The sequence below is a fragment of the Rhipicephalus microplus genome, chromosome 3 (genome assembly GCF_043290135.1).
Source record: "Rhipicephalus microplus isolate Deutch F79 chromosome 3, USDA_Rmic, whole genome shotgun sequence".
Lineage (NCBI taxonomy): Eukaryota > Metazoa > Arthropoda > Arachnida > Ixodida > Ixodidae > Rhipicephalus > Rhipicephalus microplus.
The window spans coordinates 59,952,201-59,975,379 of NC_134702.1; the positions used below are offsets into that span (position 1 = coordinate 59,952,201).

Below are 23,179 nucleotides of genomic sequence, written 5' to 3' on the forward strand. Positions count from 1 at the left end.
AGGCGGTCCTTCTACAGTGAAAGAGAGTTCATCTGAAAGCCGACAGATTGAGTGAAGTTTCGACAGCGCTGACAAGTCTCGCGGGAACAACTTGCTACTCTTTGGAGTGCCTGACCATGCAAATGAAAGCTGGTGTGAATCTGAAAGAACTGCTATTGTGTGTGTCTTTTTTAGGAAGAGCTTGATCGGCCTGTTAAAAAGGAAAGTATTGAACGAGCCCACAGATTAAGAAAGTACTGTGAAGGCGAAATCCGTTGTTTATCATTTCATTTTTGAGATTTAGTGTTGAAAACTAATTTTTTATTTTATACCTAAGCCGAACGATAAAGATGACGTGACATTTTCGCTCGGAGGATTTCAAGCTGGACGGTTGTGCCCTCGCGATCTCCGACTTCAGCGTAGCTCCCGCCGACTGGTTCGCCCTCCGCGGTCTCCTGATGCCGTGCAGCTCTCGCATTGTGGCACCCCGCCCTTGGACTGCTTCGACCGGATCCCCACTTTCCTATCTCCTTCTTTTTTCCTCTCGTTGGCTGGCGGCTTCTTCTCCGTCTATTTTCCTTCTATTCTTTTTATCCCTCCTTCCTTCTCCCTATATCTTTTATTCCCCATATCCCATTCCTCTGCTGACCTGTTGAGGTGTCCTCGTAAGAGAGACAGTTACGGGTCGGCACCTTCCTTTTCTTTTCTTCTGATATAACCACTTATATTTCTAGGCGCCCCCCCCCCCTTCCTTTGCTCGCTCTCTCCTTTCTCTTTCCTCTCTTCGCTCAAGTCTATTATCCCCCATTCCCCTTCCCATGTGAACCACTGCTGAGGTGTCGCACTTAGCTGCAGACAGTTGCGGGGTTCACTTTTCTTTTCTTTTCCAATTTTAAGAACCACTTCCCCCCAAGATGACGTGATTCACGAAGACTTCTCTGCTGCTACCAAGCGGGCATGCTCTACACTGACTGAGTATGCTCAACGTCTGCAACTAGCCGTCAAACTGCGCTTAGATAATCTTCACGTTGGAAATAAAACGCTTGTTTATGACAGAGCTGAAGACAGGGTAACGAAACTGAAGACATAGCTACGCGGCACGCAGCTGGTTAACCAAAAATCCACAAGTGCCCGTCCTAAATGTGTATTTTCTAGTAATCTCTCTTTACCTATAGCTTTGATTAACTGTCGCAGCCTGAAAGTTAAGGTCAATAAATTTGCTGCTGAGCTGTTCGCTGCACAAACTTTCATTCATTGTAATTAGAGGTGAATTTTCGTTGCATAAATCTATTTCTAATTTGTCCGCGTGGTTATGATGTTTACCGATCTGATAGAGACACACAAGGCGGCAGAATTTCCGTTCTTATAAATGAACTTTTCCAAAGCAACAAAATGTCCGCTACTTTTCATCATTCTGAGTACGTTTGGTGCAAGTTCCGATTGAGCAGTGGAGAGTGCTCTACAGTTGGCTCAACTAACTCTGAATCAATCGACGAATTACCAAGATTTCTAAATACCATAAACTGCAATGTTATGCTTGGAGGAGACATTATTATGACACTAGTATCCTGGTAGAATAGTACATCCGAGTTCCCCGGCTCTTGTTCACTAACATTTTCGTCTCGGAGCTTGTCATGACTAATTATCTCACCCAACTTGTTTCTGAGGGCATGATACAAGGTTATTATTCTGCCAGCATTCTGGATTTGGTTTTCGCTAACTCTGAGTCGTTGCTCCAGGTTGTAGTTGTAATCACAGGTATTCGTGATCATGATTGCGTAGTTGGTACCTACACTATAAATCACTAAGAGCAGCTCACAAATAACACCGAAAAGTATACTATTATGACCAAAGTGACTGTGCTTCGTTATATGAACAACGTTGTCGCTTTTATCCAGATTTCTGTAAACTCGCCAAGTCGCTAAAGATTAATAAATTGTAGTCTGTTTTTGAAGATAAACTGATGACCTTGATTGAAGAATACGTTCCTTTCAAGCTCTTGACCAATTGTCTCCGTGATGATAAATAATTATTAAACAATCAAATTCGAACTTTCATTAGCAGAAAACGCCCCCTATACGCCGGGTATTCAAAGCACAACAGTCAGACAGTTTAAAAAGAAATACGTGACTTTGTCTGCGCAAAAAGGCATGCGAATAAAGTGAAAAAACAGATATACATTTCTTCGCTGGATGTTTTGAAGAGAATTTCAAAGATTTCTGCAAATTTATTCAACTCAATAGGAAGGATGTCAGCTTCACAGTCAATCTTTTAGTCAGCCATCAAGCAGTCTTTATTGATTACGAGAAGGCTTTCGCTTTTATTACTATTTAAAATCTGTGCTCTCTAACAGGTGTACTAATTTACCTCCTGCAACGCCAGATTTACTCTACGAGAATAGGTTCATGGTAACTACAACGTATATTAACGTTCTTAAGCTGCCTTATGACCTAAAAACAATTCATATGGAGGCTCTACAGGCATACCAATGAATGTAATTAATACATGCGCTAAGGAAATTACCCATTTTTAGTAGTCATTTTGTATAACAACTGTCAACACAGCAGTTAAGTTCCAACCCACCGGAAAGCAAAAGCTGTTGTTACATTTCATGAAAGTGGTCTCAAACAATCTACACAAAACTTCACAGCAATCTCCTCGCTTACTTCAGTTTGCTGAAACAACACGAGAACATATAATTTATAGTGCTGTGATGAAGCCCCTGCCAAACAATAGTTTCTTCCATTATGGTCAACATGGGTTTAAAGCTGGCTTCTCCTGTAAAACGCATTTGGTTCAATTATGCCATAAACTATTCTATTGCTACTACATTGGCTTTCAAGTAGACTGCATTTTGCTGGATTTCGAAAACACTTTTGATACTGTTTCCCATGACGTGTTCTTGTATAAATTATTGTCACTTTCTATTCATCCTACTTTATTCGATTGAATTAGAATTTCGCTCTCCAAAAGGACACTGCAAGTGTTGATCAACCGTGTTAAATCAACTTAAATAACCGTTACCTCGGGCGTGCCACAAAGATCCGTTTTACGAGCTCTGTTATTTCTGGTTTAAAATAATGAGTGCAGGGTCTACAATGCAATTACAGATTATATGCAGATGACTGTGTCATTTACAGGAATATAAGAAATGAACACGAACACCCGCACGTATTGGGATCAAATTCCAGCTGCGGTAGCTGCATTTTCGATGGAGGAGAAAGCGCTGTAGGCCCGCGTGCTCAGGTTTGGATGCATGTTAAAGAACGCCAGGTGGTCGAAATTTTCCGGAGCCCTACACTACGGTGTCTATCATGATCATATGGTCGCTTTAGGATGTTAAACCTCTCATACCAACTACCTGACGTGCTTATATACTAGTTTCCTTTTCAGATTAGACAGGTTAATATTTTTATGGGCAAGCAAGATGAGAAGTGGAGACTGTCGCAAACAAACCTTGTCAGAACGATCAATTGAGCACATAAAGACATACCTCATTCAACTACTTTGTATGCACTCAGCTGAGATATTCCTTATTGTCCAGATTGTAGTACCAACTACACGTAGATTCGATGGCAGAAATAACTAGACCATTTACGCAGGGCGTAGAACAAACAGCTAAAAGAAAACCTCGACCGTGCGCATAGCACCGGTGTGAACGCAGGAAACCCACGTCGCCAAAGCGCACCGTTGTTTTCCATCTGCTCCGACAGATGGCACGAAGCTTCGACCGCGCTTTTTTTTTTCGGCTGGTGAGTGCCCGGGACGCGTTTCCCTGACAACTAACCGGTGTCCGATCCATCCGCTGCCGGGACGGGCTCCTAGCTCTATAAGAAAGCCACGCGGGGCCCGGGAGCGTTTCAGTTTCGTTCGAGTGAGCCAGCGTGGGAGCGTGGGGATGAAGCGCCCGATCAGTGATGGGAGGCTGTCGGAGCTCGGAGCCGACAGCCGTGCGTCTACATCTATGTCATCACAGGGAAGTGCTTTGGGAGTTATTTCGATTAATTAGACCTTTTATAAGTTTTCCCGGCGTATCATTTCACCGCATATTTTCAAGAAAGATGATGAAGTGTCAAGAAGTGTCATTCCTGCAACTTTGATGTCATTCGAAACTTTTGAGACAACGACCCCTTCTGCCTCGTTTTCAAGACGATGTACCTCTCATCAACTTTTTGGGGCTTCACGACACCGGTCACTGTGCCACAAGAAATGTTTTGCGACGTGTTGATTTAGGACCAACTTACTGAACTGCACCTGACATTTAGGCAAGCCTTTACATGGTTCGGATAGTGATTGCTGGGTGAAACTGTTATCAGTGAATTGTTTTCCGGTAGTTCGAAACGTGCGATGAGCCTGAATCGCCTGAAGAAGCTGAAAAGAAGCGCAAGAATGGCCACACTTTTTGGAACCACCTACAGGTAAGCTATTCTGCACAATATGTGCGCTCCTTAAAAATGTAGTTTTTTCATTCTTTAGTCTGCATGCAGTGCTTTGTCCCAATAAATTAAGCTTGCTAAAATACACTTATTATCAATATCTCAACACAGGTATTGCCAAAAAATTATGCAAATGTGTTTGAGCATCACTTCGTGTGGTTTGGCATAAACCCCAAACTTATTACTATACTGAAACATTGCCTGCAACATTGCCATACTGCAACAAATCACTGCGGGAATAATTTGCAGCAGAGGCAACAATGCAACTACAATGTATTGCGAGTAAAACTGCATGAACTTTTTTTTTGTGGCATGCACTTGCCTTTAAGGCGTATTATATATACATACATATATATATATATATATATATATATATATATATATATATATATATATATATATATATATATATGTGTGTGTGTGCGTGTGTGTGTGTGTGTGTGTGTGTGTGTGTGTGTGTGTGTGTGTGTGTGTGTGTGGTGCGTGTGTGTGTGTGTGTGTGCGTGCGTGTGTGTGTGTGTGTGTGTGTGTGTGTGTGTGCGATCAATCTGCGCCGTTAGGCCGGTGTTGTGTATGAATGTCTTGTGAATGTACTTCCCGCTTAAAATTACGATCCACTCGGCAGCTTTTGTTCTTTTTTTTTCTCTTTTCCTGTGGTGGCCATGAATAAATTTCCGCCTATTTTTATAATTCCATGGGGTGACGCAGCAGTTCACGCTTCCTAAAACTGCGTAAAATATCCTGTAGAGCATGATTTGCCTGTAGAGCAATAAAGCCTTGCAAAAAAGCTTTAGAGTTGCATTTATGTTGGAATCATTCATAGACAAACAATGCTGTCTTTTGCGTTAATGAAACGATGTCTTCGACTGAATCAGCAATAATTTATTCTACACTTTAAATATAAAAAATGAAGGTTCTTCAACAACTGTGTATTTCCCGAATGGTTAGTTTGAATGAAAATCAGGCAATCCGTAACCTTCTCAAAGCTGAAAGGTCAATAGATTACACCTGGTGTACTTCCAATAAGCTTGTTCCTGTTTGCTGTTAATTACTAAATGGATAATATTTTGTGCAATACGCCTAGGGCTAGTTTCCACATTACGACTGGAAAGCAAATGCCTTTGTATTGGCACAATGAAACGCTCATTGTAAGAGCTATACAAAGCCTCACAGTACAACATATTTAATTTTCTTCAGACGCTGGAATGAACGACTAAGTGAATAGTAGCGTACCTCAAAGAAATCAATATGTGAATGAAACAAGAATATTCATAAGGCTTTTACGCGCTTGAAAAGCCACTCTGGGCACAGGGAACGTAGTCGCAGTTCTTGAGGTTGAAGAATTGTATATCTTGTCAATAGAAGAATGCTGCGGAAAAATCCTTCCTCTTTGAGATATTAGTACTGAACATTCACAGAGCTACCATCACCATTTGTCTGTTATCGTAGTCGTGTTAGAAAATGACTATGCATTAATTGTGAGTTAAAAAGATTGTATGTTTTTTTTTAATAGTGTGAATGCTGGCACTCTTTTTAAAATTATTATGCGATATTTTGAAGCACTAACGTTACACCACTTTTTAGTGTGTCTATAACTGTTATCAGTGCTTTGTTGTTGTCGATGCTATTTTCATTGATTCCGCATTCAGCATGAGAAGGTAACGTACAATGGGACACCACACAAAAGAGCTCACTTCCTGCAATTCGGCACCCAGCCTTAGAGTTCAGATTTTGCAGCCAATATAAACAGCAATAATAATGTGCATATTGCAGTTCGACTAAACATAGTCACAAGTTGCCTGGAAGGTATAGTGAAATTTCGCGGTATATTAACTTATGACGACGACTATTGGAATGGAATGAAAAAGCTTTATTTACGACGACTATTATTATTTACGACGACTCTTTACGACGACTATTATTATGACGACGACTATTCTTCGGCCGAGTTGGTTGCACAAAGATTATCAAGATGGGCTACGATGTAGTTTCACCGGAAAATGAAAAGCCTCAGATTGCCTTATGAAATTTATAGACTAAATATGACGGCATATATAAGGACAGGTTTAGCCCACAAAGTTTTAGCCTAAAACTTTTGGGCTTCTTTGTTGCCACGCTGAGAACCGTTGACGTGCATCGTGGCAATTCACGAGTCGCGCTACATGACAATCCAGCAAAAAAAAAAGATGAATAAAAGAGACATCATACCTACGCCGCTATCGCAACGTTAGTCAATAGCTTGCGGAAATAGGCTGCCGAATCCTGTTATGAGAACGCTTCGACTAAGTGCGAATAGGCACGCTACCAAGTGGTGGCTTTGGGGAAATTGCGAAACCGCACCATTGCTCAACAGTCCTTTGATTTCCCCACTGTATATTTGCCTTTAATAATATTTGCAAAAGTGAAGCAAGATCCACAATCATGCAATATATAAGCAGGGAAAGGCTGCTCAATTGTTACGGTTATAGTTGCTATGTAAGTGTAAAGGAAAATCAATCCTGCGTAGCACTCACAGCTGTGTCACAGCGAAAGCTGGAAGAGTGGCCTTTCAGAGCACCCTTTTTTAACACTCTTTGGGTAGCTGCCACAAGCACACTTGCATGGGACCCACTACGCCATTATTCACTGTGTAGTGGTCAGGAATTCACCATGCCGTCCTTCGCCATTTTTCGTAGAAGCGTGGTACCCGCTGCCCACTCGCAAAGAACTTGGTGCATTTTTTTTGTGCTGTGCTTCACGACAATGAAGCAGTATGCCAGAAGCTTTTTGTAATCCTCAGAGGCCAATACAGTGACTATGCGCTATAGGTGAACAAGGTCAAGCTTTTGTAAAGAGTTGGAGCGTTCGACGAACCACTCGTTGCGCGCTTGGCAATATGTGACACCTGGTTGTTCATTTGCGTTGTATGAAGCTTTATTACTCATATCAATGCGATTTCTTTCGCGACATCTAGGCTCCCTATGGTCAGTTTGTGAAGACGTTACAATGACCGGCGTGGCTCAGTGATAGAATACGGGGCTAGCACACAGAAGACTCTGGTTCCAATCCCATTGTGTCGCTTTTGTTCTTTGTTAAACAAGTTTATTGTCTGGTTTCGTGCGGTATATAGTGGTTATGGACACCGTTGGTGGCGGCGGCGGACAAGTACGCTACGCAGGCAACCTGTGTTGTTATCTCATAACAGCTTTTGCTGTAAAACAATTATTGAATCATGAGAAACTTGGGGGCTATGCAACATTCAGAAAAATATTATGGAACCGTAGGAACTTCAGGAATCACTCTTTAATCACATAGAGGGACACTTCTTTTATCAACGTTCTCACACACGGTATTGTACTGGTTTATAACTCATTTGGGCTAACGTAGCCCGGTCTTGAAATAGAGTTTTAAAAAAGGCAAGGAGAGTGAAGATGGTTGGAGGAGGATGGGTGGGGAGAGTTCTAATAAAACATCCCTTACGTTGCTATAGGCATTTTTCAAGACTCCTATATATATGGGCCATCTTTGAAGGCAATTCGACATAAGGTTTCAAAAAAAAAAAACGTGTACGGCGCTAATCACCACAAAGAGTAAAATGAGGATGCTGATTCTCAAATATAGTTTTCGTTCCGTGATAATGTTTCAACTCATAATAGCTGCCTGGGAGGCCTCACAATAAGAAAAAAATACTTAAAACCAGACAGTTTGAGCATCTTACACAATCAAGGCTCTATTCATTGCCATCGGCGGGAAAATATTTTTATTTTTATTTAACGAAGTCTGAAAACTTCGGTGCGTGTAAAGAAACGGGTCGCTAGTAAAAAGTCTACAAGCTTTATGTTCGTTACCCCTGAGCTTGAGAGAAAGATGATGAGATAAGGGTACAAAAAACGAAAACACAAAAAAGAGGGAAAATAAATGCAACAAAGATAGGAAGATTAACTATGGGGCTACATCCACTGGCAACCTATGACATCATAGTCTTAATCCTAACTACGAGGAGGTTATCTAAACCAAGTGTACGGTTTGCTTCCCTACAAGGAGGTCAGAAAAAAAGACGAAAATGACAAGAAGAAAGGAGAATCTAGAAACAGTATATCTGCACACAGGCACTGCAGCTCGGGGAACATGATGACACCTGTCAGCGCTGCAGCCTTTTCGCAAGAGTAATGGCGGCAATGACGTATTTGATGCCGCCTGCTATAAGTGCCTTGTAAGTTCGGCATAATAGTATGTTGTTTTAACAAATATACTTGTATTGAAATGTGTGCTATCACAGTCGTGAGTGTTTTGCTCTGAACGCTTGTCTCTGAACTTTTTATTTTTCATATAATGCATGACTTGGGGTTATATTTTAGCAGAATAAAGTCTGTTGCATAATGCCTTTATAATTAAACTTTTTGAATCTAATAAAAGCTCGAACAAAGCAGTCAACAGTTAGGACTGTTAGCCACAAAATCATTTGCTCTGTAAAAAATATAATGTCACACAATTAGGATATAGGGGACACCGCTTGGGGGCCACGGAGTGCGGACGTGTTGCGCGTCGGCTCCGCAACTTTCCTATGTTTTTGGTGGATTGTCGAATTTATCGTGGAAAACGCTTCTCACCATCGATCGGCGGCAGTTTCAAGGACTTCCCTGACACCACGTTTTGCCAGGTGGGACCACTTTTTAGCCAATTATTGGCGCCTTTTATTCCACCACGAAAGCAAGAACGCCAAGTCCAGCGTCTCTGCGCACGACGCCATAGGCCGGCCGCTGCGGCGGTGGGGCCTGCAAGCCTAACGTGTCGCCGGACCTCCTCGGAGCTCCCGATCCCCGACGGCAGCGTACAAGGCCTTTGCCAGGGCTAAATGGACGTCGTAGAGGTAGAAGGAGAGGACATTCGGCCGGAAGATTTCGGCGAGGGAGCAAGATGGTGCAGCGTAAAGAGAACGAAACAGGCCGACGGCGCGTCCGAGTCAGCGCAAGACCAGAAGACGGAGACGCAGCAACAGGCGGCTGCCGCGAAGACTACTGAGATTGGCCCGGATACTGCCACAGCGGCGCAGAATAAAAAGAAGTGTGCTCGTTACTTGCAGCACCTCGCTAAGGCGAGCCGAATGCCAGAGCTACCGCCCGATGACTACAGGATCATTGTGCACCCCCGCGGCGGATTCAACGGGGCTGAATACAAGATAGATCGCATTTACTGCTGCCTTCGTAACGCGGCAGGTATCGGTAGAGAAGCGGCTAGAGAGGACAGCATCTGCCTCAACGTTAAACAGAACGTCGTGGTGCTCAGCACTCCGTCCGCCGACAGAGCCAAACGCTACGAAGCCATCAGCAAGCTTTGCATCGGGAACCGAGAGTTCGAGGCGAACGCCTATCAGGCCGCCCCGGAGAACACTTCCAAGGGCCTGATTAGGAACATTTCCAAAGACGAGAGCCCGGAGGACATCGTTAACAACCTAGTGACGCAGCGCAACCCCGGCGTGCTGCATGCCAAGCGAATGGGCACCACGGACAACATCATCGTATTGTTCGACGGTTTCCATGTTCCCAGACACGTATACTATGTACCTATGGTTGTGAGATGCTCCCTCTACAGAAAGCACATCGACGTGTGCTACGCGTGCGGGAGGCTGGGCCATCGCTCCGACGTGTGTCCCAACCCTGCCGACAAGATTTGCCGTGGCTGCGGAAGCAGTAACCCACCGTCTGACCATCGCTGCGAGCCACGGTGTCAACTGTGTGGCAAGGATCATCTCACGGGTGACCGCGTCTGCAAGGCGAGATACAAGACTCCTTACATAGTCAAGCGTCGCCGCCTAGAGTGAAAGCGGCGTGAAGAAGAGCAAGCGGCCGCAGCGTCCGACAGCATCTACAACAGCGGCATTAGCACCGAAGGCAACGGAGGTTACTACAATCATTATCCGGCGTTTGACAATCATTCATCCAACGCCACCCGAAGAGGACGCTCGACAAGCCGAGACGCGAGAGGCGGCGGCGGTAAATCCCGGTCCCGCTCTCGCAGCCGGACACCAAGGCCGAGAAGCATGTCGAAGACGCGCGGTGGCGCCGTTCCGGGCGCCGCAGCTGTCAACCAAGGCACCCAACAAAGTCAGCAGCATCAGACGTGGCGGCAGCCGCAACAACAAGGACCCATGGGCACATGGCAGCAGGTGAGATGGGCGGATGTAGCCGCCCTTCGCGCCGGCGGCGTTGTTTCGGCGGGACGTCCTGGCGGTCCCGCCGTCGGTGGCGGCGGTGGGAGCAAGCTCAAGCTAGCGGTAGAGCGAGCGCTAGAACAACGCCTAGGACCATTACAATCGATAATTTCAGAGCTGAAACGCGAGAACGCCGCCCTTAGAGCGGAAAATTCCACATTGAAAGGAGAGGCTCCACGAATGCAACAACCGCAGCAACAGTCGACGGCGCCGCCACCACCGACGCCTCGGTCTTCGACTCCATCGAGACCCGAGGCGGCGAGGATGGACATGGATGACGAGAGCAGTTCGGGAGAGGGGGCAGGCGGACGCGAAGACCGCCCGTGTATCGCGAAAAGGATAGCACTAGATCCTGCCAGGCACGAATCCACACAGCGATTTGGCCGTTATGATAAGCTACAGAAACAAATCGATACTATCGAGACCAGCCTCGATGAACGTTTTGCTAAACAGGTGGCACAGATGAATGACATGTTCAATAGTGCGATAGCTAAGCTCTCTGAACAAATGACACAAATCCTCACCGCGCACACGGCGCGCATAGAAAACATTGAAGCTCGACTCCCGTCATCTGCGGGCAGACCGATTAGAACGGTGAGTAAGCCCTACGCTAGACAGCAACAGAGTCAGCAGCAGCAGAACGCGCTGCAGACGCCGAGCCGCAGATTCAGCCGCACCCCAGTCGCCTCGATGGTGATGGGCTAAATTAAACACAAGCATCACCATGGCTAGACACGCGCACACTCACACTAACACTCACAAACAACAGTACACGATCTGGCAGTGGAACTGCCGGGGATATAGGAGGAAGCGGGGAAATCTTGAGCAATTTATTCGAAGCCGTGAGACGAAACCGGACATTATCCTTTTACAGGAAACAAATTATCCGGCAAAACTAGCTGGTTACAAAGCCATAAATGCGGCCGTGGTGGACAACAGGCGGAAAGAAAAACGTGCTACACAGCGCTCGGCGCGTGGTGGGGCGCCGGGGGCGGCCGCGGGTCGCCGAGGGCGGGGTGATCCGCTCTCGTCGTCAACGCGACCGCGGTCGCTGCCGTCGCCCCCACCGCGTCCGGCGCCGGTCGCCGCCGTGCTAGTTAGACGTAACATCATGGTGGCGCAGCGCGAACTTGAGTGCGTAAGGATACCGCATGTTTTTGTAGAATTAATTCCTAAGCGCGGCCGAGGCCTGTTTGTACTTAACGTCTACAGTAAACCCACGCTACAGCACCGATTTGGGGAGATGCTCCGGAGAGCAAGCACGGCCGCCAACGGCGCACCTCTGCTAGTTGCGAGTGATTTTAATGCGCCCCATGGGGCCTGGGGATACACGCGTGAAACGCTCAAGGGCAAACACCTTTGGGAAGACTCGCAAGACCAACGGCTTGAACTGATCGCGAACCCCGCCGATCCGACGCGCCGGGGTAACAGCGTGAGCGCAGACACGCTACCGGACCTCGCGTTCGTGTCGAATGTCACAGCGGCGTCTTGGCAAAACACGCAGGAGGACTTAGGGAGTGACCACTCTCTGATAGAGATTACGGTAGACACGGGCCCGAGCGTCCGTAGAACATACTCTGAAAGCACAGGCCGTAAACTCAAATTAGTGCAGTGGGACGCGTTCCGCAAAAAGAGAGCAGAAGGCGGGCGAGGCGACGAGCCGATCACGGATATAGACGAGTGGACCGCGACGCTCAATCGGGACGTAGACGCGGTAACGTGCCACATCCCGCCCGAAGCGAAGCTCGAAGTAATCGACAGCAGGCTCCTACACATGTGGGAAGCAAAGCAAGCCCTACTCAAGAGGTGGAAACGCCAAAGACATAACCGGGCGTTGAGGAAACGCATAGCACGGTTAGACAGAGAAATTGAGGAACATGCCTTCCAAGTCTGTAGGTCACAATGGGAAGACCTGTGCAACGGCCTCGAGCGACAGATGCGCGGGGCGAGTGCTTGGCGCCTTTTCCGGCACCTATTGGATCCGGAAGATACTCGTGCCGCTCAAGGCCATAAAACTCGGAGACTTGTGAACGATCATAAAGGCGACGACCTGCTCGGTGCAATACGTGACCGTTACTTTAAGTCGGCAGAGAGCGTCCAACACCCAGATTATGACGGCGTTGCTAATGAGCAACTAGACGCCGAATTTAGCGAAGCGGAAATTCGGGCAGTCCCTTTTGAACTAAACACCCGATTGGCACCCGGCCTGGACCGGGTTTCGAACAAGGCTCTCCGCAACTTAGATGACGAGTCAATCTCCCGATTTGTGACTTATATCAACGAGTGCTGGCAACGCGGTTCTCTTCCTGAAGCGTGGAAAAGAGCTCGAGTTATCATGATTCCTAAACCGGGCAAGCAGGTTGCGCTTGATAATCTAAGGCATTTCGCTCACGTCTTGTGTAGGAAAAGTTCTGGAGCACGCAGTCCTCAAACGCGTGACTGACTTTCTCGAAGTCCGCGATGTATTTCCGCACACCATGCTAGGATTCCGCCGCAATCTCTCCGCACAAGACGCGTTACTTCAGCTGAAGCACCACATTGTTGATGACATTACCAGCTCAACCAAGGCGATCCTTGGCCTAGATATTAAAAAGGCCTTCGACAGCGTTAAACATGAAGCAATTTTAAACAGGGTTCAAAGATTAGGACTAGGACAAAAAACATATAATTACATACGTGACTTCCTTGCCGGCAGACGCGTACGCGTCGTCGTTGGAGATGTGGAACTGCAAGAATTTGAGATGGGCTCGAGGGGCACGCCACAAGGCTTCGAAATTTCGCCATTACTCTTTAATTTAGTTCTATTGGGGCTACCCGAGAAATTATTAGGCATACAAGGATTGTATCACAGTATCTACGCGGATGACATCACCCTCTGGGTTCCCGGCGGAGGTTGTGATGGTCACGTCGAGCGTACGCTCCAGGCAGGTGTAGACGAAGTTCAGGAGTACTTGCGAGGAACGGGCCTCGAATGCTCGGCAACCAAGTCGGAACTTCTAATCTACAAACCTACAAGTAGAGGTCGCAAAACCCCGCGCGACGAGGAAAGGGAGTGCTACAAAATAAGCGTTCTATTGGCAGATGGCACTCCCATTCCACACGTAGACAAAATTAGAATTCTGGGGTTACACCTGCAGGCAAACGGCCATAATGGTGAGACGGTGCGAAGACTACGTCGTTCGGTAGACGACACGATCCGACTCCTACGTCGTACCACGAACAGACGTACTGGTATGCACGAACACTGCGCGATCCGTCTAGTGCAGGCGTACGCAATAAGCCGTATAACATACGTTGCCCCCTACCTCAAATTGCTAGGCTCAGAAAAAAAACAAGATCGAATGTATAATACGAAAGGCTTTCAAGAGAGCAATTGGAGTTCCACTGAATGCGAGCACTGAAAAGTTACTAGAACTTGGACTGCACAACTCACTCGACGAGTTAATTGAGGCCCATGTCGTTTCGCAAAACGAACGCTTGTCGGGGTCTAAGACGGGTCGACACAACCTCGAGTCACTAGGCATCCGGTACCACACTCAGCAGGGAGAAAAAGCGGATGTTCCTGCCTTGGTTCGCGACCGCCTAATTCTTCCGCCGCTTCCTAAGAATATGCACCCGACGCACCACGTCGGGCGCCGTAACCAGCGAGCTAGTGACCTTCAAAAGAAGTACGGCACTAGCGACGAAGTTGTGTACGTAGATGCCGCGAGATATGGGGACGGGAGACACGCACACGCCGCTGCGGTCGTTGACCGTGCGGGCAAATGCCTCGTGAGCGCCACGGTGACCACTGGACATATGGAGGCGGCCGAAGAAGCCGCGATAGCCCTAGCAATCGCCACGGTGCCGAACGCTACGATCATAATCAGCGACTCGCAGGCAGCAATCCGCGGCTTCGCGCGCGGCCGCGTCTCGCGGGAAGCGGCCCGCATCCTTAAGATGTGCGGTGATGGTGACTCAGCGTCGCGATCGCCACAACAAAATTTAACAGTCTTCCTCCTTTGGACCCCGGCACACACCGATGTCCCGCTTCCGGGCAACGAGGCGGCCCACGCCGCGGCTCGTGGTCTCACTCGCCGAGCCGCGGCACATTCCGTGGCCGCCGCCTCCGCTCCCGAGAACGGGGCTTCTGATCTGCCGGATCGAGACACTTTGACAGACACGCAGCGACAACACAGACCACAATGGTCGTGGGGTGATGGTCTCATCACGTTCCGAGATATTACGCAACACTACAGACTGGAAAGGCGAAAGTTCCCGCCACCGCATGACAAATTAAACAGACACGATGCCGTAAGCTATCGCTTACTACAAACCCACTCTTACCCCAGCCCGGTCGTCTTACGCCACTGCTACCCGCACTTACACATTACCGATCTATGTAAAGCATGCGGGCACAGAGCAACGCTGCGCCACATGCTCTGGGAATGCGCCGATAACAATGATCGAGAAACGGCCGCCGTTCGCGATGCACCTATGGCGGCTGCCAATACCAGGCAACAGGAAGCCTCGAGCTCACTCGTTCCCGCCGCCGGCCCGTCTGCGGGAGCCGCGGGGGACCTTCTCCGTCGGCGATGCCGCCGCTGGGAGGCGGCGCTCAGAAGCTCGGAGCTCAACGACCAGCTCTGGGCTGTCCGGCAGGCCGAAGATGCCGCCCGAGTTCAGGGACTCAGCGCCGCCATCTGAGGCCACCAAGACCAAGCTGCCGGCCAAGTTCTAATAAAGTTTCCTCTCTCTCTCTCACACAATTAGGTTTTACAATTCAAAGAACGCGTTTGTTTTAAGGTTCCTTTTGGTTAACATTCCTTTTTGCCGGCTAGGCTTAAATCAAGAATAATGGAGGAGTAACATTCTTACGCGCTGGCGTATTATGTTGATGAAGCATTATGTGCGTACCTATTTTAGCATTTAGAATACTAGGCATCTACACTCAGCTGACAGATCATCTACAAAACTTGAAAAAGCTGTTCTATGATGGAATTTTACGAACGCGGAAGTCTATACATACATTCTCAGTTTTTTTTTTCAGATTCAGCTTCTAGCCCGAGGTGCCATTGTAATGGTAATTCCGTGGAGTAGTCGGTCTGTATTTAATTTTAGTCATTATTCATTCGACGATTCAAACACCCTATGAGTGAAAATACCCACCCGAAGGTAAATGCTTTCAAGAAAAGAAATAAGATCTAAGTATACAAAAAGCAGGCAATTTGTGCACCAGCCGAAAAAAGTCTTCTAGATTTACGACCAGGCTTAGCTCAACGTGGTGGCAGTTACAACGTGGAACTGAAAAGTTTCATTAAAACTCTTCACAGAGTCCCTTTGCTGCCAATTCAATTTATGGACGGAAAGCTCTTTATTGAAATTCTGGATGTCTGGCCCACACAAGGCACTTGCTAATTTTTGGGAGTTGCCACAGATCTAAGATAAATCCATTACAATAGATGAACCACAGACCTCATAACGAACATGGGCTGGCAAGGATATGAGCCAGTGCAATCATTGTAACCTATTGTAAACGAAAGAAACATTATTTTTAAATAAACTTAATTGGAGGGTTTCAAGAATGAGGTGACTTGGGCAAAAATGAGAAGCCTCGACAGATGTATAATTTCAGCGTATGGATAAATAACGTCGAGCTACTGTGTAGACTCATTGAGTACATAGGGCTTTATGTTGATTGATGTCAATGCGCGTTCACACAAAATACAGTCGTCGTTTGTCTTGTAGGCACATGTTCAAGTTTTATTTCTTCATCTCAACGAAAACACAACGAGACGCTTACTTCACTGTATCGCCATATAAAACTCGTTTTTGCAGAATGAGTCATACAATAAGTTTTGAGAAGCAATTTAAACATCCAGCTAAAATCCAAAGGCACGCAGTATGTAGTTCATCATGCGACACAATTTGTTGTAGACGCCATCCTTTTGAGACTACCAGCTTGCGTGTATTATCATTTTAGCGATAAAAACTTGCTAACAGTGATTTCTAACGCCACGATAGAAAGGAAGGAAAAGTCTGAGAGGTGTTTAATATAGTATTTCGGGAATGCTTTCACACCACCATATAAGCCTTGTTTTCCTTGCCTAGAAAAAATAAACAACCCACCTTGGGCCAACTTTATAGTTTTTTATTGTAACGGTTTGAGGCGTGCTTATGACACCGGCTTTTATTGACAAAACTTTAGAAAGACTTCAAGCGACATAATAAAAAAAAGTTGCAAGTGTGAGATTATTTGCATGCGCGGCAGTAGTAGCTTTATCCTGGCTTCTTTCAAGAACTCTCCGACAGAAAAGGACAATACATAGCGGTAATTTGTGGCTCTCTGTGTACCAGCAGCCTGGGGGCACCTCGCAACGGATACTTACAGGAGCTTGTACCACCTGATGCTCTTTAACGTGCACTTACGTCACACAGCACACGCTCTTCTAGCGTTTCGTCCTAATCGAAATGCTCGTGTCATGGCCGAAATCAAACCTATGCCGTTCACAGTCAGCAGCAGGGCAGCGTGAGTACAATACCACCGAAGCGGACTAATGAGGTCATACAGTTGAATCATGCAGCGAAATCGTTCGAACGTACGCAAGCCATTCGTTTGAGTTATATTTTTCTGTGCTCGCCTACCTGTGTTGGCACACTGCGTGGATTTATCTTGCATCCAAAGCGCCAGTTCCTTCACATTTTTGTTCGGCTCCATATCACCTTTTACACGATGCAAGAAAATCATTGCAGCTTGCATTAATTTACGCAAGGCTGAGTCACAGCAAAGCTGCTGGGCTTCTAGCCGGTCCTGCCCCGCCGCGGTGATCTAGTGGCTAAGGTACTCGGCTGCTGACCCGCAGGTTGCGGGTTCGTGGCTGCATTTCCGATGGAGGCGGAAATGTTGTAGGTCCGTGTACTCATATTTTGGTGCACGTTAAAGAACCCCAGGCGGTCGAAATTTCCGGAGCCCTTCACTACGGTGTCTCTCATAATCATATGGTGGTTTTGGGACGTAAAACCCCACATATCAATCAATCAACCTCTAGTCGGTCCTGGCTTGGCTGGGCTCCATACACAGCTAGTTTGGCTCTTTCTTGTAGTTCGTATGTTTCACACCAATTAGGCAGAACTCACCCTTCTGGTCCGTTGAAAAGTTAACAGGAAATAGGAACCGCGAACACTGTGTAAAAACTACACGTTTCAGCTTGTCTTGCTTCAACCATTTTCACTCAGAGCTTTGGTGGTGATCGAACGCGTGACGGCTGAACGATAATTTTCTTTTTGCGACACACGGAAAACATCACCCATAAGAGCACCGATGTAAACAAATGTAAATGCCATTATTTCTAAACAGCTGCCTCATCATTAGCCGCATATACAATCTCAAAATTTTCCCTCGACAGTCGTCGCACTCGAAGTGGGTCAAGGCAGTTGGAAGGTAGGTCCCCGGCTGTGACGTGATAGAGAGCATCTGACATTTTCTACTCTCTTACTACATATATTTTTGTTTCACACTCGTGGTTGTTCTCTCTGATTTTTCCCCCTCTTCCAATTGTAAGGCCACCAACCAGAAATTTCTTTCGATTGACCTTTGTGCCATTTAATAATTTCTCTTTTCTTCTACTTTGCTTTGCGATCGAGTCGGCATTTCATTGATCCAAGCAGCATAGATCATGACACTTATTGCATGGAGCTTTCAACTAATATTCTCATTCTCTTTTTTTCGCTTTCATTGATTCTGTCTTAAGCTACTTCAAAACAATATCCACCTACAACGAGGCCTAAAGAATTGACAAATTATTACGCTATTGAGGGGGACACTGTCGTATCAGGCTATTCCCGTGGTTCAAAACCGTAAAAGCATTTCGATGTTGAACTTGCCCTTCGCAACTGTCCATGGCCGGAACGTTTAAACGCCCCATCGATTTCGCAATTTTCGCTGTTGTATAGAACGTAGCCGTGACAGCAGCTTTTGCCCTTCGCTATATTTAGTGGTTGCGCAAACAACCACTACGGGGACCGTAGCTTAAGCATATACTTCTGCGCTCCGGATTTCTCAATGACCGAGCAAGCGTGGAACAATAGTCGATTCGGTGCTCTCTTCCAACTGGCACTTAGCCGTTTACATCAAACTAATTTCCGCTCTGTCAACGCCAAAAACATACAAATCTTACGACATGATTCGGGTTTCGGACATCGCAATGGCGACCCTTTCATCAACCTATTATCTGCCAGCCATAGGTCTGTCATACTACGGCAAATAGAATACCAGTTCACTAAAATAAGAAAAATATATTCAAGAATGAAGAGAAAGGGCAGGAAATAAAATCATACTTTCAGTACGTGGTACGGCAAATGTATACGAACCATCATTTAAATTAACCACCTGTTGCGTTAATGGTGGACTTGATAAAACGAGAGGCTTCGCTTCTCTGTCGCTCTAAATTTCCTGCACGGAAACGCTTTCACTGCTGAGAAGGTAGTGGGACAATGGTACTTGCCATGGTACTACCCACATTAGAAATCCAAAGAAAACCCTGCAGCGTTTTGATAAGAATTTCAGACAGATTTACCGTATGCAACATCCAAAGCAAAACAAATACTATGGCTGCAACATTGAGTTTTCTCTACCCTCTGTAACATAACTTTCCGCGGTGCTGGTTATCCTACATATCAGGCTCTGCCCTGGTTAAGCTTATTGCCATATTGTTATCACCATTCTATGTCACTCTCAGGATTTTGAGAATGAAATACATTAAATCAAATCTCGACACCGATAAAATACAAGACCAAGTCACATAAAAAAAGGTCCAACAAAAACCTAAGACTAAGTTTAAAAATTTACTTCGCGTGATCCTTCGCAGTAACCAGCACACCAGACCTACCGATGCGAATGGTCAATAAAACAAAAAAGGCATAAGAGAGCCTCCGAAAACTTGCGACCTTGAACCAACTGACCTTACGCCTAATGTCTCACTTAGAGCGGGGTTAGGGAGCCATGAACGTGAGCTGACTCCGAAAACCTTGTCGCTATGGGCGTTAATGGTCGACGCTGCGCTGCCTTCCAATAGCCAATGATTTGACGTATGGGCTCCAGGCACTTTCATTTACTATTAACCTTTTACTTGCCAATGTTCCAAAATTGGAACATACGAAACCTAATTTTTTATTTCCTCTCCAATATATCGCATTTAATATTATAAGTTCACACATACTCATTGATGCTTGTGAAAAACATAGCAGTTTTAATTTCTATTATGTACCTACGGAGAATCATTAGATAAATTTTTAAAAACATGCATATTTTGCGCTCCTTGACCACTAGATGTTTGTTGCACTATTCCGCTGGAAAAAGTAATATTGCAGTGAGCAAAGCAGAACTAAAATATCGGCAAATAGTTCGGGATTACGTGGCAATACAATAAAAAAATAACAAAGACAATCTAGTTTTCAGCTTGAGAGTTTTGTGCGGATGTTCCTTTTTTGGAACATTGGCGTTTCACAGTGTGAAACGCAGCGTAGACGCACGCGGGCATTTCGCCTCGTTCTTTTTCTTTTTCTGCCTTGTCGATGGCGCCCGCTGGGCGGCGCTTGGCAGAAACTTGAACATAAGCTTTCCTGGGCATCATTTTGAGTTTGCCAGACACGTGCAAAGAGCAGCATTGAACTACAGTGCCTAGCTACATCAATCCCTGTGAATGTAGGTAGAAAACTACCTTGCAGCTGGTTTTCTTTTTCTAGCACTGTGCTTTACACCGCAATAACTTTCGTTGTCGGTCATGGCACAACGCTTCCTCACTTTGGAGGCAGCAATTGACCTTTTGTTCAGCCTTCCCGGTGACGAACACGAAGGTGCGTCTGTATGCCAATTGCCGCCTGTTGAAGATGGCAATATTACTGACGAGGAACACGTGAACGAAAACGACTTTTCTGAAGTTGTTCCCGATGATGTTTGCGGGCACGTTGAAGTTATGCAGTGCAGCGATGAAGACGTTGATTCGTCTTCTGCATGTTCGAGTCCTGAGCCACGACGAAAGAAACCAGCGGGGCGGCAATTTACTGCTGGAAAAGGACGCAAAGCTTCAACGAACGCTCGGAAAACAAATACTTCAAAGCACTCCCATACACCAGTATGGGGTGAACATGCCACAAGAACCGGTGGTTGTCCACTGAAGAGCTTCAAAAACATCTAAAAGGAAGAAAGAGGATCTTTCCACTACAAGCGTGACGGGGCAGTCTGCGCATGCAGGTGGAATGACAATGCAGTCGTCACAGTTTCATCTAACCACCTCAGTCAAGAGCCTGTTGGAAGTCCGAAACGCTCCTCACGACGCTCAAACAAAAAGGTGGACATTCCTCAACCATAATTGATCAGAAAATACAATTGCGGCAGGGGTGGAGTAGATATAATAGACCGCCTCCTCGCAAGCTATCGACCGAGACTGAGGAGCAAGAAATAGTGGTGGAACCTTTCCAGCAATGGTTTGAACATAGCTGTCGTCGCAGGATGGCTCCTCCATTGCGAGATTCACAAGGGTAGTGATGCCGCCATGACGCACATCGCCTTTCGGCGGGACGTCACCATGTCCTTGCTGCAGCTCAAGCAGAAACTCACTGTAAGACCTGGACCCTGGGTTCATCCGAGATATGAGGACAGAAACACTGATGGCCACTACATCATCTCAATGACTCAGGGAAGGTGCGCGGAATGCAAGAAGAATACAATGAATCAGTGCCAGCAGTGCAAAAAGCAGATGCACAAGAAAGGCTTTGCCGCTTACCACGGTTTGTGATTTGCTCACTGTAGTACAGCCAGTAGTATGAAAGAAGAAACTTTCATGAAGTGTTGTTATAAATATCTATGCTTTTCAGAGACATCGTATGACGCTAAATATTATTCTTCCGTTATCCTGAATGAGAAAACCCGACTGAAAAGTCAATAAAAGTTGTTCCAGAGAAAATGTGTGTTTTGCATATGGGAAATGCCAATGTTCCAAAAATGTAACATGCGAAAAAACATGCTTAGTCATTGTGAATGTGGCTGGATTTTTGATCATAGTTAATTTAGAAGGCCAATGCAAATTATCAACATAAATTTCAGTTTTTTTTTTCCTATTGCTTCATAGTGCGGCATTTAAAAGGTTAACGCGTGGTCAGGAACTGCGTGTACGAAGAAAAAATAGCTGACTGCTGAAAGAAGCTTTTTATTAATAGGGGTGCCGTAAGGTTGGCCCCAAAAATTAAAAAAATTACGGCGGTATAATATACGCTACAAGCCTTATTAATCGGGGGCTTCGTTTAGTCGCTCTTTGATTTTTCAGGGTGACATGTGGGTCTTTTCCACATAGCACGTTAATATATTCTCCTTAATTTTCTCCCCACTTTTTAGTGTCTTTTCCAGACGTAGGGTAGAAAAACATACGCGATTGCCCTTCCACTGAATGGCTTTATTCCCTTCCTTCAAATGCCTTGTACTGCAATTCTACCGGCGCTATGAATATTAGACAGAAATTTCTTAGACACAAAAGAGTTTTTGGAATTTAGCACACATGTACCTTGCGTTCATCACATCTTTTGGAAATGAAGCATGCGTATTTAGGATTGCGTTTGATTCATGTGAACTTGCGAAAACGTCAGTTGATTGCGTACGCAAAGCTTCGGGTAGCGTGTTTTGAAACACTGGCGTTGTTGAGACATATTCATCCGAAAACGCCAGCAATAGCCTTTCTACGTACGAAAACTACATCGAATAAATCATTAGAATGTTATCAAACGCCACCAATTAATGTGATCTTTAACTCTGCGTACCGATTCATACAATGAAGCTGGGATCGCGGGAAAAAAGTAGCTTGATAGAAGCGAGTAACATATGAAAACGAAGCGCTGGGTGAGAACTGGTCTTGATTGGCTTAAACCTCCTCCATTGAATAAAAAGCCAATACCGGCTAAATTATTGGAATGTTATCAAAAGCCACCAATTAAAGTGATCTTTAACTCTGCGTACCGATTCATACAATCAAGCTGGGATCGCGGAAAAAAGGTAGTTTGATAGAAGCGAGTAACATATGAAAAAGAAGCGCTGGGTGAGAACTGGTCTTGATTGGCTTAAACCTCCTCCATTGAATAAAAAGCCAATACCGGCAATTTTTTGAGGGCAGTGGATCTCAATGAATTTCACTGGGTATGTTCATTTGCACGTTTGCGCCATTCATGCAAACTTGGAGGCTTGAGAGTATCGCAGATTCTTTTTAGTGAATTCTACAGCTTGCCTCCAAATTCTCACCTCGCTTTCCAGAATTAATAGCAACATTGTGTGTGACGTCGAGTTCTGCCTGGCGGTAGTGACGAACTGATGTACCACTGGAGCGTCTGCTTTTCTGCTATAGCTTGCGTAGATTTTGCCGGCGCTTCGTTGGTTTAGCGTGTGATTTCTTTTTACGTGTTGGTGGGCGTGCGATAGGTTTCAAGTGGTGTTGCGTTGTGAGCCACACACAATTCGCCATATATTCACCGTAACAGCGTAAGCGTTTTAGCCGATCGTCGCGGACGACGGGGACAAGTAGTGCCATCTGACGGGCATTGTGTGCAATGA

The 23,179-nt window shown here is 46.0% G+C and overlaps 1 protein-coding gene across 1 annotated transcript in view; it reads left to right on the plus strand.

Moving 5' to 3' along the window:
- The first annotated feature begins 3,899 nt into the window (after positions 1–3,899).
- Positions 3,900–23,179, plus strand: part of LOC119161329 (uncharacterized) — a 42,518-nt gene continuing 23,238 nt past the window's right edge. Inside the window, exon 1 of the mRNA XM_075889616.1 lies at positions 3,900–4,397. The gene's annotated coding sequence lies outside the window, so the exon portion shown is untranslated. The remainder of the gene's footprint in view (positions 4,398–23,179) is intronic.